A 17,048-nucleotide genomic window follows, 5' to 3' on the forward strand; every position below is an offset into this window, starting at 1 on the left:
AGATCAATCAATGTTCAATTGAGACTGGGCTCTAGGAGTTCTTTGTAGATAAAAAATAATATACGGATGAAGATATATTCTATGCAAGCTTGATGAGAATTAAAACTAAAACATATGATATTAACAAAAGTAGAAAATGTAAAAGTAGAAAATCTATAGAGTAGTGTTTGAGCAAGAAACATAATAATGTGAAACAAGAATCTAAATTTCATCGATTTTTAAGCTATAAATGCGTCAGATAATTAGGTAGTGTAAATTTATCTGATGTTCCTTCACACTCTCGTATATGTTTCTTGCATTTTCAAATCCCTGATGTGAAAAAACTTGTTATTTTTTCTCAGACTTCAAATTTTGGTGGCTGTTGGAAAGACTTCCTAAATGCCCACCACGAAGGATCAATCAACCTCATAAATTATGAGGCTTCCCAACTAGTATGGAAACGGTTGGCAATAGAAACATATTTAGGTTTGCATTGCTAGGAAGATATCATATTAGTGAAATTATACTAAATCATGCAACATTCTAACAAACAGTTTAATTAGCAGTTTGAAAAGGGTGGTTGTGTCGATTTGTTGTAAATGGCTATAAAAAAATTAATTCTTTCCTCAATAGCTATGGTCAAGCATCACTCATATATGCATAGTTTTGTCCAAATAATGGATATATAATTTCATCGATTGCGACAATGCCAATGACAATATCAACCATACAACAAAGAATGAATTGGTTGTTGTGTCTCGCATGGCAATCCCACTGCCAACAACTTCTCTCTCATTCATTTTAAGAGAATATTAAAGAATACATATTAACTCCCTGCTTTCCTTTCTAAAGCTTGTTAAAGGGTTAGATTTCAAAACCCTCAGAAATACCAGTAGGAAGTAAGAATTTGTATTGATAAGGAAAGATAATTTCTTATTACTTTCTCCTTTAACCCTTTCCAATATATTTGACGGAAGCATGGTTAGCTGAGCTCCACACCGCAGATAATTGGTGATCAAAATCGTGTCCTACATGTACATCTCCATTGAGCTAGTGAACACCCATCGTCAAGCCCTTCATGCGAATAATTAGACCAAAACCAATTCACCTTTGTGCTGCAATTTATAGTACAATACTATATGATCTGTAATCTAATATATAGTTGGGATATTATTATGCATGGTATTGTTCCTTTAGTAGTATTTGATTTTCGTTATGACTTTAACATATACAACCAGGGAGGGGATTGGCATAGAATTTTTCCTCCAGTCTTGGGAAATCACCATCTTCTCTTCGATAAGGAGCTCCAACTCGGTTAAAATGTGTGGCCTTCACTTTGGATGCAAATTTATTCCAAGAAATTTTTCCTTGATCCATTTTGTCTATCAATTTGATCATATTTTCCCTAATGATAGAATAAATCACAATCATTATAGGTGCCATTCATTTTTATATTGTTGTATAGCATGAAAAATTCCTTCTACCAATTATTGTTTTAATCAAAGAAAAATACCAATCATTTCCTTTAAGTTGGTAAGTAAAATGGGTAAAACTCTTACCTGTCAGGATTTATAGTTTTCCTGAAACCTTCAAACCATCTATGCCCTTGAACAACCTTTGCCATGTTTCCATCATAAGTATACAAAAACACATCACTCTCTAGTGCTAAAATATAGTCCAATGCAACAAGTCTATTCTGATAGTTTTTAAAAGGCTCAAGCTCCTCTTCTGTAGCAAGAGTTGAATGTGAAAATACATTTGGGAATTCATTTTGTAGAGCTCTCATGCTGCCATTCCCATAAATTTCCCCTACTGCAATGTAAATGTTTGTTGTTGGTGAATAGCCCAAGCCTTTCAAGAAAAGAGCAGTCTCACGTGGAGTTAAAGGACAGCCTCCCTGCTTCCACTTTTCTTCAGCATCAATGTCCTTCTCCTTCCAGTGCTTTACATTGTATCACATTTCATGCAGCTCCTCTGCTTCATCCAATGTAAGGTTGTGTGCACAACTAGTGAATGCTAACATGTCCTTCTCATATCTACATCGTTACAGATAGAAAACGATTAATTGCTATGAATTAGTTCATCTTGTTCTAACCTGATAAAAGATTTAAATGTGTATTGTTGATAACACACATGATTTTTAGTTCATTTTACATACATCAATATTATGACTTCACAAATTTTAAGAACTTAACATGTACAGGTTCAATTTATTGAACCTGATCTAAGTTAACATCATAATTTATTGTTTTTCTTCTTACCTTAGATGAAGGGAAATGTAAGGCTTCCCATTATTTCTCATCCTAGCCACCAATTTCTTCCCAAGCTCTTCTATAGACTTTGTGTACCTCAAGGCTTGATAGTTTGTACGACATCTCAGCTTTTGAATGGAATTAGGAAGTCCATTATTTGCAAGTCGAGAATCTGTATGAGTAAAGTGTATAACCTTATGCTTCTTCAACAAGGGGAGCATTTCTTCCTTGTAGTATGTATGTTGTATCCAAATAATACATGGTGCAATAAGAAACTTGGAGCATTCTTTGGGATATTGACCAACTTTACAAGATCAAACTCTAAACACTAAAAGAATTGAAGTGTTAGTGATCCAACCTTTGACCATGATATTGGGGCTTTTTGTAAAGGCTCAATTTTCGCATAAGATGCCGGTAGAGATTTCACAATTCTGACATCTTCTTTCAATGTTTTAGTAAAATGATTCCAATCAAATATATCTTCAAAGTCACTACACAAAACATGAGATTAAGATCGTCAAGATGGTTTGAAATATTTGAGTTAGTGTTAAATGTTGATTGACATCCAAAGGAAAGGCATTCGAGTAAGAAAACCTTGGATCAGTCCAAAAGGAGGTGTGATCCAAAGAAGGAAGAACAAGATTTGATTCTTTCCTCAATAGTATGGCCAAGCATCACTCATATATGCATACTTTTGTTCAAAGAGTGGATATATAATTTTATTGAATAAGGCAATGCCAATGACAATATCAACCATACAATAAGCAATGAATTGGTTGTTGTGTCTGGCATGGCAATCCCACTGCCATTTGCTTGTCTCTCATTTAGTTTCAGAGAATATGAAAGAATACATATGAACTCTCTTCTTTCCTTTCTAAATCTTGTTAAAGGGTTAGATTTCAAAACCATCAGAAATACCAATAGGAAGTAAGGATTTGTGTTGAGATTTCATAGCACATGAGTGGCAATATAAAATGGGAGTTTTGTCTCACTGTCAAGGGTGAAACTCTGTGTTAGTACAACAAGGAGAAATTCAATGAGACTACAGTGACCAAGGTTCAGTATAATAACAAGAACGGTCTCTCGAATGGACTTTGTTCTCACACTGATTATTGTAACACTAATTGAAAATCATTTCATACAAAATTGTGTGACTACAAGCATAAGAAATCTCTTCCCTTTTGTGACAGACATCTATTTGACAGAGAAAAATGGACAATGATAAAATTAGAGGGGATTAGTAAAAGATTTGATGTGTATTAGTTTCTGTTCGGTGTATCTAGGGTGCATAGCAAAAAAAATACCTCAATATTTAGTGACATTTTCATAAGATAGATCATATTTCTACCTGAGTCAATTCTTCATTTCGTCTATAATTTTACAAAAAATGTCTAATAGGGGTTACATTGAGTATAGCATTGCTAAGAATTTTCATAATGCAGTGTTTTTGGGTGGTATGCCAATGGTCACGCATCATGTGATCAGATGACATGACATATATAGTATTTCGGGCATATTAATTTAAGGCTGCCTGTAAAAGATTTCAAGAGAAGCTATGCATGAAATATTTTATTTGTTCAATGTAAGGCTATTAATATCAGTAACATAAAAGGAGCTGACAATATTTTTGGAGTTGGCATTTGCCTTGTGGTCTAGAGGCACAAGTAAGTCCAAATTCATTGGGCAAACTTCCCAAGGATGCTATTTATGAGATCTCTAAGTTCCTACTATTTGGGAGGTTCATTTTTCATTGATGCATCTATTTTGAGTACTACTTTCCCCATATTGAACCTTTTTCAATCATCCACTATATAATATTATGGCACACAATGATGACAGGTTGGCAAGAGGGGAGTTGATTTCAAAAGGGAACGTGTTACGACGTAATGCGCAATGGCTCTGCTTGGAGGAACCTTGATCAAAATAGCATAACTACAAATACAAATGAAAAATGTGGTCGATAAATCACTTTTTCAAATCTATATATGAGATGAAATGTATATTTTGAACTACTGAGTACAATTTTCTTCCCATCAAAGTATATTCTTCAATTTCAATCATATTCCTAACATAACTCAAACTATATATAGTTATCATAAACTTTTATACTACTACAATTGTGAAGATGGAATTGAAGGAAAAACATCAATCCTCATAAATTTATAAGCTACTTTAGCTGTGGAGATGGAATTCAGAGAAGAAATCAATCCTGATAAACTGATATGTTACAAAAAATACAACCATAATTGTGAAGATGGAATTAAAAGAAAACAACAATTCTCATAAACTCACATCCTACAAGAATTCTGAATATAGAATTTAGTGAAAAAAAATCATCATCTTAGAATTTTATGCTATTGCATTACAATTGCGTAGATGGAATGTAGATAAAGAAAATATCCCCCTCTGACATAAGGGTGTGTTGCTTGTAATGAGAAGATATGGATAAAGATTCAAGCTCTTAAGATTTTGAATAATTTCATATGGAAATGGAGAAAATTGTTCAGCAAAGCATATGGTTCACACAAAACTTTTTGCATTATCAAAATCTATACTCTAATCTCTTTTTATTTGAAACTTTCATATATAACACATATTTTTATGAGTTTGTATTTTTATGAATAAACTCATGACGGTTAAATTTCCATAGTATTGTGAAATCTAGAATCCACTCATAATTAACAATCTAAACATGAAAATGAACATGAGCTATCCAAAAAAATATTAAGCACAAATATAGAATTAAAGTAGCAAATAAAACAATGAAATTTACTCATATAAGATGCATTTCTATGAGAAAGCTCATCTTCGCCAAATATTCTTAAATATGCAATTCAACCATAATTAACCATCTAAACATGAAAAAAACATAAACAATATGATAATTTAATTATAAATATGAAACTAAAGTAGCCAACAAAACAATAGTTGTGAACCACATTCTTTTGCAACTTTCTTTCCTCTGTTATTTTATGTTCTTTGTTCTTTTTTTCCCAACTATGTGTTTGAATGAATTAAAATTCTATACTTATTGAGATGTATTGTGGAAAAAACTAAACAAAATTAACCAGATTGATGTTCATAGAATTTTGAAATACTCTCGAAATATGCAATCTGAATAAAAATACCCTAAACATAGAACACTTGTGTTTTTCACTTTGACCCAATTTCCCTCAAAAATAAGAAAATGCAGTGTTGATGCAGTGTTGTGCTAAGACAGATGCATAGAGGCTTGAGACTCAGGAAATAATTGTGGAGACATTTAATTGGAATTCATAATTTGATATCGAAGAGTAGAGTTGGTTTTACAAAGAATAAATCATTGAGAGTAGTAGTACCTAAATATAGAGATAAAGAAATAATGTGAAGATACTTAGATCTTTCCTCTTGGACCCAATATAGGGGTTTGTTGGGGGCTTCTCATGATTGGTAGGATGTCATTGGTGGCATTGACACACACATAGGCCAATGTCCCTCCTCCCACCAACAAAACGACCTTGAGCAACAACCCCCTCTTGGTGAACGGATCTGTAATCCACTCATAATTAACAATCTAAACATGAAAGCCAACATGAGCTATCCAAAAAAATACTAATCACAAATATAGAATTAAGGTAGAAAACAAAACAATAAAATTTCCTCATATAATATGTATTTTTATGGAAAATCTCATCTTCGTCAAATATTCTGCAATTCAACCATAACTAACCATATAAACATGAAAAAAACATAAACAATCCAACAATTTAAGTATAAATATGAAACTAAAGTAGCCAACAAAACCATAGTTGTGAACCACATTCTTCTGCAACTTTCTTTCTTCTGTTTTTATATGGTCTTTGTTCTTTTCTGCCCAACTATGTGTTTTAATAAATTAAAATGTTATGCTTATTCAGATGTCTTGAGGAAAAAACTAAAACATGAAGATAAACTAGATATGGAAAGATAAACTGTTGAGCTTATTCCAATTGTAGATTTTGTAAATATCTCATAATTCCAAGGATAGAAACCAGGTAGATTATTTGACTTCATTGTTGCAGTTCATGAGATTCTGGGATATCAACAAGGTTAAACAATTAACCAGATTGATGTTCATAGGATTCTGAAATATTCTTGAAATATGTGTTAAACACACATGGGCAGCAACATAATCTAAAGGATAAAACATGAGAATACATTTTTAATAACAAGAGAAATACATTTATAGTACATGGTTTGATTGTTGGGTTTCACATCCCAAGGTCTCTTGGACTCCTTTTGTCTAATCGACTTCCACACTAACCCATTGAGGATTAGGTGTCTAGCATTCCCCCCCTTAATCCGAAGGGTTATGGATGAGTCAAAGAGGAGAGCTGTAACACAAAATGTGCAAAAATGCATGGCAACACTAGGTTGAATGTGCTCTCTGAACTGTTCGTATAAAGGGCGGTGGTTTAAGGATGACCACCAACATTGGAATGCTGCGTGAAATTCCCGAAAATCTTCTAAAACTGGCAAGAAGCTGAAGTCTTTTGCTAGAGGAAGTTCTCCTATTGTTTTGAAGAGGGAAACCTTCAACCATGAAAGGGAGGTCTCACCCCGCATAAAAGGGAGAACTTCAACGTGAAAAGGGAAGTCTCAACTTGTGATGGTTTAAGGATGACCAAGAACTCTCAAATGCTTAATTCAATTCCTAAAACTCTTCTAAAACTGGCAAGAAGATGAAGTCTTCTTCTAGAGGAAGTGTCCTCAATTTCGTTCCTGGAATACTTCTGAAACTGGCAAGAAGCTGAAGTCTTCTGCTAGAGGAAGTGTCCCAAGTTCTTTGAAGAGACATTATCAACTAAAGGCATGCTCATGGGCATCTTTGTTTCTGGCTAAAACACTTAATCTGGTGTGGCAGGTTGTGGCTCTGGCTCGCTTGATGTGGCTTTGAAGCTTGTAGATGACCATCATTTCCCCCCTGTTAGATACAAGGTGAGATGATGGAGAAAACTCAACTACAAGACAATTCAATACTCTCGAACAAGTTCTGACATGTGATTGGAATATCTTCTTGGATATTGATGCCCATTGCCAACAAGCAATCCATCCAAAATGAATCTTTGTTCTTGCATGACGTTTGTTTCTGAAGCATCTGTGTGAAGAATGGGTGGTTTTATGACAGTGCTTACATGGATGAAGATCAAAACAGTGATCTTTCAAATGGCCAACTTGGTCACAATGTTTCCATTTCACAATCTGTTGTTGTTGTTGTTTATGTGGAAGAGGGGCAGAATCTAGAACAACTGGAGGTGAACTGTCATGAAGGAATCCTGCACTCTAAAAATGAATGGGCTTTGAGTAGTTTGGAATGTGAAAGGACAAGTCCTTGTCATATCCAAGACTAGTTTTGTGCTTGTTGTGGACAAGTTGTTCACAAGGTCTGATGATGGGCTTGGGAAGTGCAGACTGAGTTTTTGCATCTGCATGTATAACTACTGCTTTATTGGGCACTGGATCTGAACCAGCTGTAAAATTATTGACTTGCTTCTGATGGGTTGCAGTCTCAATGTTCTGAACAGAAACATGTTCAAAATAACTCCTTTGTTTTAATTCCTTTTGTTGAAGCTGAGATTCAAGCTCCAAAAATTCTATATTCTCTTGCACATTTTGCAGGCAAATTCTAATGTCAGATAGAAAGGATTTGTTGATTTTTACTGCGTCATTAGTACTAGGCTGTATCAAATTTATCAAAAACTCTAATACTTCATAAGCTTTCGCCATTTTCTCCAGTTCAGGAGTGCCATGAAAAATTCAGAATAATGACATTTTTTTCAAACCAACAGTGCATTATTCATATATAATTCATATATTATAAAGATCATTATGAGAGAAAATGAGGAGATATATGGCATATTTGAATATACTGATACAGACCTATATACTGATACAAGGTCTTTGTATATATAGGGAAAATAAGGAACCTGTATACGCTCTAGCGTGAGGACAATGAGGATCTTGACCACTAAATATCCTCAGCTACAACAACATGACATACCATAAGAGAAACTTCAACAACACTAGAACTTGTGTGTCCTTAATGCTTATATACATGCACATGAATGAATGCCATAGCCTCACTAGTAGTCCGTCAAGTGTTTTTGAATATGCCTAAAAATGATATACAGGTACAACCTCTCATTCTAGAAGAGAAAATTAAAAAGTGATAACGCGTGGCCTAGATGGCCCATCTATGTCTTGCACAGTAATATTTCAGCAAAGGATGGGAGACATAACACGTTCAAACAATAAGAGAGAAAGTTCAGTCTTGGTTCTGCTAATACCAGCAATGGAGACACGGCTCAAACAACAAGAATATACACAAGGGTAGCTCGACCTCTTCCTTCAATAATAAACCCAAGAATCTCAACCCCTTTTTTATTGGAAATGACTGCAATGATGTAAAAAACTTCACCGAAGGTATTCAAAAGGCATTCAACTAATACCATATGCACTTCAGTATATGTGGATTTGCTGAATCCAGAGTAGACACAGGAGCCGATGATGGAAAACTTTGGGGAACAACTACTCACCTTCTGGCTAGTGGCATAGTGGCCAGAAACTACATAGATGTATTAATGGTGGCCGGTGCCGTGGGAGTGATGGAGCCCAGGTCTCTAGTCTTGTTAAACAATTTAGCAAGTCAGACCTGCGATTTAAATCATGCAGAGGCCTTAGAATGTCTTCTGTTGATAGTCTCCACACAAGGAATCACAACCGTCATTTCAATTCTGCTAGAGATTTGTTTTGAATCTATCCTCCTTGATGTCTTTGTAGTTCTTTCATTTTCCGCAGGCCAACTCGTGCTAGTATCATGCAGATAAATGTTTTCTTCGGACAAGAGGCTGCTTATATTGCGTATTCTTTAAAATACGATGCTCACGCAGGTCACTTCTCTGAGTAAGACCCTCACAATTCAAAATGAGGCTTTTAAAGAAGAAAGCCTATATATTTGATCCTTGTGGGAAGCCTGAGTTGGAGAAGGTTATAGATTTGACAACAAGAAACTGTAGTGGCTTTGCTTTCAATTTTTCAAATGGAGATTTTGCCTATCTTGTTGGGTGTGTCGTTGTTGTGTACAAAGTTGATGCAAATCACCAAGTTCGATTCCTTGTGGCCTCTAGAACCCCAAAGGCATTGAATTTCCTAGCATATTCGCACAATGAGGGCAAGTTTATTGCAGCTGGAGAAATAGTGAGAATCTTTACACACCAGAAAGAGTAGAGGAGAAGATATCTGCGGCACGGTTGTTTATGGCTCAGGGACTTGGCCTTGATGTCATAGATCCTCAAACCAATATGAAAGGTAGTGGCAAACACTCTTCATGGAAATGGGTTTCCACCGGTGGAAGTGTTGGTGGTGGCGAATTTGGAGCTGGGTTGCTTCAAGGAAAGGTGACCTTTAATTACAACTGTAATATTATTCTCAAGCTCCCATGTTTGAGACCTCCATCGAATTAGTGCCCCCTTTCAAATCAAAATAATGCTTTGTTTGGTAAAATCATTTTTCTATGCTTCTGTTAGCAAACAGCATGGTGGTGCAAATTGTCAGAAGAAATCGCTCTGTTTTTCTTTCTAGATTTCCAGTCTCCAACTCATTCTTGTATGTCAATTTCTAGTTCCTTTTGTCCCTTTTCTATAGAAAGATCCCACCTAGAATTTTCCTCCATTGGTCCTGTAAGATACGAACCCACTATGTTGCAGAGCCATTTAAATTATACAAATGAAGCCTAACAATAACATGTTATTTAAGAAATCTCAGACAAGCTTGGCAGGGAATGACAACATGTCAGATAATCTGTCATTATCTCAGGTCGCAGAAGGTCACATAATGGTAGATGCGAGACAAGCCCAAAGAGTTCAGTAATTTTTTAGCTTTTTTTAATGAAAACACTAGGCCAATAGAAGATTGAAAGACTGACACTGAGGAGAGAGCATTTATTGGAAGCATACGAAGTCTTCAACACAACACTAACAAAGCATAGTTTACGGTCTTTAAAACACATTCAACACAAAAAATGCATACAGCATGGAACTCGTCGCAGAGGATCAACACACATGTTGTCACTGCACCATAGGTTATCAGGAATCAATCTTCAAAATATATGTGCCATCACCATCTCACATATACAACCAGCATATAATCGATGCGTAGGTCTACACATGCCACACAAAAACAGGTGGCTCACAAAATATTAAGCAGATTATGAACGTACTTGCTCTGATACCATGTTAAACACACATGGGCAACAACATTATTTGAAGGTTAAAACATGAGAATACATTTTTATTAACAATATATATACATTTATAGTACATGGTTTGATCGTTGGGTTTCACATCCCAAGATGTCTTGGACTACTTTTGTTTATTCGGCTTCCACACTAACCCATTGAGGATTAGGTGTCCAACAATATGCAATTTGAATAAAAATACCTTTAAAACAGAGCATTTGTGTTTTTCACTTGACCCGAATTCCCTAAAAAATAAGAATAAAATGGAGTTTTGATTGAGTGCTTTTCTAAGAGAGATGCATAGAGGGTTCAGACTTGAGAAATAATTGTGGAGATATTTAATTTTAATTCAAAACTTCATATAGAAGATCAGAATTGGTATTACAAAGAATAAATTTCTTAGAGTAGCAGTACCTAGATACAAAGATAAAGCAAAGATGTGCATATACTTACATCTTTCCTTTGGGGCCCAACGTAGGGGATTACTGGGGGCCTCTCATGGTGGGAAGAATGTCAGTGGTGGAATTTGCACCTACATAGGCCAATGCCCACTCCTCCAAACAACAAAAGGAACTTGAGCAGCAACCCTCTCTTAGTGAACGACTTCGAAAAAGTCTCAAAGAATTTTCTCTGTCCACACACATGGAGAAATAACATCATCATCAATCCTTCCCATACAACAAAGAAATCAAAACATCTAAATGAATTGTGTAGGTACCTGTAAGGAGTTGTAGGGAGAGGGGGTGTCGAAGCCGTACAAGTCCCATGCCCTAGTTGTGTAGTTGATGTCCTCCTAATTGATGTAAATGCTCTTCTCCCCATTCTTGGCCACAGTGACGGAATTGACCCTCTTCTTCCAAAATCAATCAAGAATTGCATTGTATTTTACTTCAAAAAGAAAAGAATGGGTTAAGGGGACTGCAAAATTACCTCTTGGAAATTGCGAGCGTGCACACGCGAGGCAGAGCGATGAAGACTTTGCGACCGTTGAAGCCATTGCTATTGCTGCAGGGACCATGAATATGGGTAGTTGTGCCCATTCTGGTTTTAGCTTTTAGTGCAACCATTTCCATGACATGTTAATTTAATCAAATAGAATCCTTGATCATTACAGTATGAGTCCTTACCTATGCGTTGGAATCCAATACAACTCTGCAATGAATTCGTAACTACTTTCCCTTGATCGAATGATTGAACCTTTTTGAATCATCTAACTTATAATGTTATGGTGCACAATGATGACAGGGGGGAAAGAGGGGAGTTGATTTCAAAGGGGAACACTTTACAACATAATTAGAGTTTCCTATCTAATTTTAAAATCCTCAATTTAATTGGTGCGATAAAAATTTCCATATATATATATATATATATATGCAAATTTGCATATATAAGAAAATAAAAGAAGTTATGAAGAAGATGAAACTCCAAGATAAGAAAATATTGCATGGTGTTTATAGAATCTAAGATAAACACAAGCTTTGCGCTCACTACCTTGATTATGGGTTTTTGTGAATGCTAGAAAAGGATTGTCTATGTCCTAACTCACATCATGCAACCCCATACCATACACCCTAAACTTGAAGGTTGAAACACAAATTATCACCCATGGGCCATCTATATGCTACAAAAAAGTCTTATGGAAATAGATTAATTAGATTCAAAGTTATTTTCATTGTTCACCAAAAATAATAAAAGCGACATGACAATTTTTTGCTTCATTTCTAGAGTTTTCATTTGGTTGGTTAAGTGTTATTATGCTCATGATCGATCCAAATTTTTATAAAATGGATCTATTTAGTAGTTAAAAATGGTAATATCAAATGAACAACTAACAAGGTTGCTATTCATTCGCTAAAATCATAATTGAATATGACCATTAGTAGGATTGGGCCTTTCAAATCTTAGGATCTATTCTAAGGTTTGGCCATTCGAAATCTTGAGATTCTTGCTAAAGTTTGGGCCTTTCAAATCTTGGGATTCTTGTTAGAGAGATTCATCCTTCACTATTAAACAATCATGAATTTATTCAAAACTCATAGCTTATATAATATTATTGGTTGAAATATTATAATCCTCCCAAATCTCTATTTAAAAGTAAAAGTGGGTTCCATTTTTATTATTATTTAATGTCATTTTATAATCCAACTCATCACGTTGAAAGTTGAGAACAATGGAATCTTTTCAAATACATTATAAAAAATGGGTATGAACATATGAATTAAGTACTTTTGCAAAATAATTCAATATGACTTGCAAAACTCTAAAATTTGGCATAAACAATGGCTACAAATAATTTTCCTAAATCATTATCTAGTTCGACAATAATTGACAAGAATCAATACATTTTCTCTTTAATGGGTAATTCTATAATTTTACTTAATTTCATTTTATTTTACCATTAATCTAAAATTGGAAGATAATTTTAAAAACTTATCTCTAGAGAAAAAATAAATAAATAACAAGCATAAATATTTATAAAAGCTCATAAGGAGTTTAAAAAAATTCCATCGTAAAAAAATTTACTCAATAAGTAGGTAGGAGTGTCTGTCAAACTCATATCATAATTTTAATATATATAAAATTAAAATTATTAATATAAAAAACATTTATTTTAAAAAGTTAATATATATTTAGTTAATTTCATTAAGTTGATTATATATGGGAAAATCGTTTCTTTACATCAAAGCACTTGCATTATATATATAATTAACTTATTTAAGGAAATTAAAACGATATAATAATTTTTTAAGAATTAAATATTTTTTATAATAATAAATTTTATATATATTTATTGAAGTCAGAGTTTAAAAAATGTTTTACATCATTTTTGGGTAGGAAGTTTTATAATTCAAATTTATCACATTTAAGAACTATCCATTACATCAAAATTTATTATTTAATTATAAAATTTTGCATATGAAAAAGGATATTAGTATAAAATTGTTAATGATTCTAAATAATGTAATGTTGTTAGTTCATAGAGATTTGAATTAAGGGTGAATGGGTGTATTGTTAAGGTACTCATTCTAGAAAGGTCACTAGATCAAATCTCACACTAATTTGGCCAACAAAAAGAAGAAAAATTGATATAAGGTTATTAGTGATTTTAAATGGATTCTTAAGATTTGTAGGATTATAATTAAAGATAGAAATATTGTATGACAACACATATATATAAGTTGAGTGAGGAAAATGTTAAGCAAAAAAAATGAATTAACTACAAAGAAAAAATATAATAACAAAGAAAGCTAAGAAAGGGGAAAGGGTAACTGAAGGGTCATGTATGGTAGTCCATCATAGTTGACCTAATGATATGCCCTCCCTAAGCTATGTGTGGGAGTGTGTGCACATGTGCAATGGGGTTCAAAGGGGGTACTATTTCACTATCCTTTGATGATATAGTGCACAATAATACTCGATGGATGTTAGTATGATAGTGACTAGTCTCAAACTAATTCCCCCACCCCTAGCCCCCCTTATTTCTTCCACTGATTTAACTCTCAAGGGGTATTTTTTCCTACCAAGAGAAGAGGAAAATAGAACTTAGAGATGCATTATAGAAAAGATTGCTCACATGAAATTGATTGAGCCCCCATAAAAATTTGTTTTTCCCATTTGGATTTCTAGGGTAAATTACGAGTTCTTATGGGTGAATTTATTCGTTGTTATGTTATTTCATCTATATTTATGATGAAAAATTGTAGTTTAATAGTTTCTTTTGTTGTTTAGCAAGGAGGAATTCTTCTGCAAGGGTATTTAAGGTGGTTTTCCTTGGATATAGTCCCCATATACCACTAAATTGACAAAGAAACTATTTAACCATTTCTATATATCCATTTTGAAGAAGGGAGATCAATGGGTTATATTCCAAATCTATTTAAATGTGTAGGAAATTGCTAATTTCAGTTTTTATGCTTGTTGGGTGTATTTTCTCACTCCATATTTTATTTTCATTCCCTACATTGAATGCAATTTCCCTTAGTTGAATTGGCATTGACCTAGGTCAATTTAACTTGGTTTACCAGTGTTTCCATTTCGTAGTGTTAATTGCTTCTTTGTTGGCCTAATCGTTTACCCCGTTGGATGAATGATTTCTCTAGGGAACCTTTTTATTTCTTTCTAACATTTTATCTTTACCCTTAGATTGTACCTCTCCTTTGAATCATGATTTTTCTTGCATGGTTATTGATTCATCCATTTCTTTGGCTACATGATTATTTATTTGCAAGGATATTATGTGTGTTGAAATTCCATGGTCGATTATCATATTTCCAAAGAGATTCTCTCATGTGGGTTTGATGAATTCTTAAGCTAGAGAATTATCATATTCCTTAAGCATTTCTCTCATGTGGTTAAATTATTTAGTCAAGCTAGTTGATTCTCATCTTTCCTGAGTATTTCATTCAACCTACTCGACTTACCTTTTTCCTAGGTGACTACATCAACGTGTTGACTTGTCCTTGGGCTAGTTGGAGTAAGTGTTAACTACTCATACTTATATTTATAATAAATAGGTACAAGTGATGAGTTTCGTTAAGGGAATTTTGAGGTTTAAAATGGACCTCTTAAGAAAGATGTACAACCAAAATAAACTTCATAAGAACCAATAGGATTCAAGATGATGATGTAAACCATGGGGGATGATTCGCTATTTTTTGTGTAAAAAAAGAAAAAAGACTAAAAAATAATAAAATAATAAAAATACTTTTTCAACGCGTATTTTCAACTTATCTCCCTATGGTTTTAATCAAATTTCGAGCAGGAGTACTCATTGGATGAAAAATTTAATTCCTCATCAAAGGAGTACCCATGTGGCATACTGTTGATGGACCCCTCTACACGGAAAATGAGAAATACATGAAAACAAGTGATTGCAATTAGATTTTTCATGTATTTATCAATTTTCGTGTAGCAGGGCCCATCGAACGTATGCCACATGGGTGCTCCCTCGATGGGGAGTCAAAATTTTCATCCATCGAGTGTTGTTGCTCAAAATGTGTGTAAACCCATAGGGAGATAAGTTGAAAATATGAGTTGAAAAAATAGTGTTTTTATTTTTTTCCCTCTAAAATTTGATGATGTTATCTAATCTTATTTTAATATTTCAACTATTATCTGATAATTTCCTTAGGAGGCCCATTTTAGACCTCAAAATTCGCCTAAGTCAATCCATATGATGGAAGCAAAGAGATGTTAGTGTTAAGTTTTTAACCCATATGCTAGTGACAAAGAAGTGTTTGTTTGTTTTGTCTTGGTTTGCGATTGAATATGAGAGCTACTCTAGGTTAGTTAAATCATACAAGTATTATTTATCATTATATCATGCATGATATATTAAAATAATTCCCTCCAACTAGGAGGAGAAGACAATTTCTTGTACACTGTAGAGGATTAAAGGCCTAGTAGCCTCTAGAAAGTAAATATATCTACATAACTCAAAGAAGAGAGATAAGAAATGTACTTCCACATAGGATTTGTGTTTATGAAGTACGGGGCTATAAATATCTCAATGATATATCATTAGGTATCATAGTTATTGCATCGTTGATCATTACAAAATTTCTATATCTTTGAAGGTAACATTGCGGAGGTTAAAATGGTGTACCAAGAAGAGGAAATTTGGAATATTTTGGGGTGAATAATGCTCAAATTGAAGAAGAGAGTGAACACTTACAAGGAAATTACAAATTTTCAACAAGAGGATGGAATGACGGAAAAACACCTTGAGAATTTTATAAAAATGTTTGCATTTCTAAAGAATACATTTGGAGCATTCCATGACTCTCTCACTACAATCATGGAGGATTGGGACAAGGGAACAATATAGGTTGTACACCTTGGAAAGAAGGTCACTTAGCTATATAGTTTAGAAGAGGATGTGATCACATAGATGTTGCCTTAGTTTTAATCAAAGTTGAAAATGAAGGAGTAGGACTTACAAAAATTGTAAGAAACTATCTAGAAAAACTAAGAGGAAATGATGTTATCCAATGGAATTACATATTATAGTACCATGATTATGACCACTTTAGTAATTTCACATTCCTTAAACCATGCTGAAAATAATTTCGGTGAATTTGAAAGTAATATTACATGAATTAGTTCCAAACCCTTAGGGAATATGTGCTATGATGATCAAGGGATAGGAAACGAAGATGAGAAATGTCATGCCCCATTGTAGCTACAATATGGGTTGAGCATGAAGACCTAGATTTTGATGGGAAAGAGGAAAATGGTACAAAATAAAATACCGCATTTATGAATATGAAAGGCGTTCTAGAGTTGGATTTCTCATTAGGAGAATGAGTAGTAGTAAATGTAGGTGGTTTCCCACCATCATCTCAACCTCCTTATGGTATATTGAATAAGGGTAGAAATGGGAAGATCTTAAACATTGTCAAACCTCCTCCATCCCTCAAAATAAGTAGAAAAATAATTAGTTGTGACAAGAAGAATAAGAAGATCAAGATGTATTCACGGAAAAAGACACCCCTTATTTGTCATCAATACAGGAAGATAAGTCATATCACTGTGAGTCGTTGGTACTCAAAGTCTCATTCCTT

The 17,048-nt window shown here is 33.9% G+C and overlaps 2 pseudogenes; both read right to left on the reverse strand.

Moving 5' to 3' along the window:
• Nucleotides 1-1,200: 1,200 nt before the first annotated feature.
• Nucleotides 1,201-3,040, reverse strand: LOC149232568 (O-fucosyltransferase 19-like; annotated as a pseudogene).
• Nucleotides 3,041-10,364: 7,324 nt separating this feature from the next.
• On the reverse strand, nucleotides 10,365-11,525 carry LOC149232569 (photosystem I reaction center subunit VI, chloroplastic-like; annotated as a pseudogene).
• Between the last annotated feature and the right edge of the window lie 5,523 nt (nucleotides 11,526-17,048).

Source organism: Pinus tabuliformis, chromosome J (genome assembly GCF_031772625.1).
Source record: "Pinus tabuliformis cultivar Carrire ecotype Pingquan chromosome J, CPIR1, whole genome shotgun sequence".
Lineage (NCBI taxonomy): Eukaryota > Viridiplantae > Streptophyta > Pinopsida > Pinales > Pinaceae > Pinus > Pinus tabuliformis.